General features: G+C 43.6%; 1 protein-coding gene across 1 annotated transcript in view; it reads left to right on the top strand.

Annotated features, from left to right (window-relative positions):
- THSD7B (thrombospondin, type I, domain containing 7B) overlaps window positions 1-3173 on the top strand; it is a 649627-nt gene that overhangs the window by 47471 nt on the left and 598983 nt on the right. The window lies entirely within an intron of this gene.

Below are 3173 nucleotides of genomic sequence, written 5' to 3'. Positions count from 1 at the left end.
TTCCTCATGTTGTCCAGGCTGGTCTCAAACTCCTGATCTCAAGTGATCCACTGGCCTTCACCTCCCAAAGTCCTGGGATTACAGGCATGAGCCACCATGCCAGTCTTCCATTGATTTTCTATCACAGCACTGAACACTCTTCACATAGTAGGTATTTAATAAATGGTTGTCAGATAAATTTACAGATTCTCTAAGGAAGCTTTTCAAAAACTGTTTAAATTAAGCAGCTTTTCTCCAGCTATTTTGAAGTAGAGCTATCAGGGTTTATTTTCATCTCCTAGTGGTGCCTGGAATGCCAGTGAGACAGAACCATTCACACTCCTGGAAAGGGGGCTGAAGCCAGGGAGCCAAGTGGTCTAGCTCAATGGATCCCACCCCTACGGGGCCCAGCAAGCTAAGATCCACTGGCTTGAAATTCTCGCTGCCAGCACAGCACTCTGAAGTCGACCTGGGATGCTCGAGCTTGGTGGTGGGAGGGGTGTCCGCCATTACTGAGTCTTGAGTAGGTGGTTTTCCCTTCACAGTGTAAACAAAGCCGCTGGGAAGTTCACACTGGGTGGAGCCCACTGCAGCGCCACAAAGCTGTAGCCAGGCTGCCTGTCTAGATTTCTCCTCTCTGGGCAGGGCATCTCTGAAAGAAAAACAGCACCCCCAGTCAGGGGCTTATAGATAAAACTCCCATCTCCTTGGGACAGAGTACCTGGGGGAAGGCGTGGCTGTTGGCACAGTTTCAGTAGACTTAAACATTCCTGCCTGCAGGCTCTAAAGAGAGCAGCTGGTCTCCCAGCATAGCACTCAAGTTCTGCTAAGGGACAGACTGCCTCCTCAATTGGGTCCCTGACCCCCATGCTTCCTCACTTGGAGACACCTCCATGCAGGGGTTGACAGATACGTCATATAGGAGAGCTACAACTGGCATCTGGTGGGTGCCCCTCTGGGATGAAGCTTCCAGAGGAAGGAACAGGCAGCAATCTTTGCTGTTCTGCAGCCTCCGCTGGTGATACCCAGGCAAACAGAGCCTGAAGTGGACCTCCAGCAAACTCCAGCAGACCTTCAGCAGAGGGGCCTGACTGTTAGAAGAAAAACTAACAAAAAGGAATGGCATCAATGTTGACAAAAAGGACGTCCACTCAAAAAGCCCATCAGAAGGTCACCAACGTGAAAGACCAAAGTTAGATAAACCCACGAAGATGAGGAAAAACCAGTGCAAAAAGGCTGAAAATTCCAAAAACCAGAATGCCTCTTCTCCTTCAATGGATCACAACTCCTTGCCAGCAGGGGAACAAAACTGGATGGAGAATGAGTTTGATGAATTGACAGAAGTAGGCTTCAGAAGGTGACTAATAACAAACTCCTCCCAACTAAAGGAGCATGTTCTAACCCAATGCAAGGAAGCTAAGAACCTAAAAGGTTAAAGGAGTTGTTAACTAGAATAACCAGTTTAGAGAAGAATATAATGACCTGATGGATCTGAAAAACACAAAAACACAAAGCGTGAGAACTTTGTGAACATAAACAAGTATCAATAGTTGAATCGATCAAGTGGAATAAAGGAGATCAGAGATTGAAGATCAACTTAATGAAATAAACTTGGAGACAAGATTAGAGAAAAAAGAATGAAAATGAATGAACAAAGCCTCCAAAAAATATGGAACTATGTGAAAAGACCAAACCTACATTTGATTGGTGTGCATGAAAATGACAGGGAGAGTGGAACCAAGTTGGAAAACACTCTTCAAGATATTATCCAGGAGAACTTCCCCAACCTAACAAGACAGACCAACATTCAAATTCAGGAAATACAGAGAAAACCACAAAAATAGTCCTTGAGAAGAGCAACCCCAAGACACAAAATTGTCAGATTCATCAAGGTTGAAATGAAGGAAAAAATGTTGAGGGCAGCCGGAGAGAAAGGTCTGGTTACCCACAAAGGGAAGCCGATCAGATGAACAGTGGATCTCTCTTCAGAAACCCTGCAAGCCAGAAGAGAGTGGGAGCCAATATTCACTATTCTTAAAGAAAAGAATTTTCAACCCAGAATTTCATATCCAGCTAAACTAAGCTTCATAAGTGAGGGAGAAATAAAATCCTTTACAAACAAGCAAATGCTGAGAGACAAATGCTGGTGGTGACAAAATCACCAGGCCTGCCTTACAAGAGCTCCTGAAGGAAGCACTATATATGGAAAGGAAAATCTGGTACAACCAAAAACATACCAAATTATAAAGACCATTGACACTATGAAGAAACTGCATCAACGAATGGGCAAAATAACCAGCTAGCATCATAATGACAGGATCAAATTCATACATAACCATATTAACCTTATATGTAAGTGGGCTAAATGCCCCAATTAAAAGACACAGACTGGCAAATTAGATAAAGAGTCAATACCCATCAGTGTGTTGTATTCAGGAGACCCATTTCACATGCAAAGGCACACATAGGCTCAAAAATAAAGGGATGGAGGAATATTTACCAAGCAAATGGAAATTAAAAAAAAGAAAAAAAGCAGGGGTTGCAATCCTAGTCTCTGATAAAACAGACTTTACATCAGCAAAGATTAAAAAAAAGTCAAAGAAGGGCATTACATAATGGTAAAGGGATAAACACAACAAGATGGGCTAACTATTCTAAATATATATGCACCTAACACAGGAGCACCCAGATTCATAAACCAAGTCCTTAGAGACCTACAAAGAAACTTAGACTCCCACACAATAATAGTGGGAGACTTTAACACCCCACTGTTAATATTAGATCAACGAGACAGAAAATTAACAAGGATATTTAGTACTTGAACTCAGCTCTGGACCAAGTGGACCTAAAAGACAGCTACAGAACTCTCCACTCCAATTCAACAGAATATACAGTCTTCTCAGCAGCACATCACACTTATTCTAAAATTGACCACGCCATTGGAAGTAAAACACTCCTCAGCAAATGTGAAAGAACAGAAATTGGCTGGGTGCGATGGCTCACGCCTGTAATCCCAGCACTTTGGGAGGCCGAGGCATGGATCATGAGGTCAGGAGATCGAGACCATCCTGGCTAACATGGTGAAACCCTGTCTCTACTAAAAATACAAAAAAATTAGCCAGACGTGGTGGCGGGCGCCTGTAGTTCCAGCTACAGCTACTCGGGAGGCTGAGGCAGGAGAATGGTATGAACCC

The sequence above is a fragment of the Mandrillus leucophaeus genome, unplaced genomic scaffold, assembly GCF_000951045.1.
Source record: "Mandrillus leucophaeus isolate KB7577 unplaced genomic scaffold, Mleu.le_1.0 Scaffold759, whole genome shotgun sequence".
NCBI classification, from domain to species: domain Eukaryota; kingdom Metazoa; phylum Chordata; class Mammalia; order Primates; family Cercopithecidae; genus Mandrillus; species Mandrillus leucophaeus.
The sequence above is the reverse complement of the archived record's forward strand: the minus strand, read 5'-3'. Positions and strand labels throughout refer to the sequence as shown.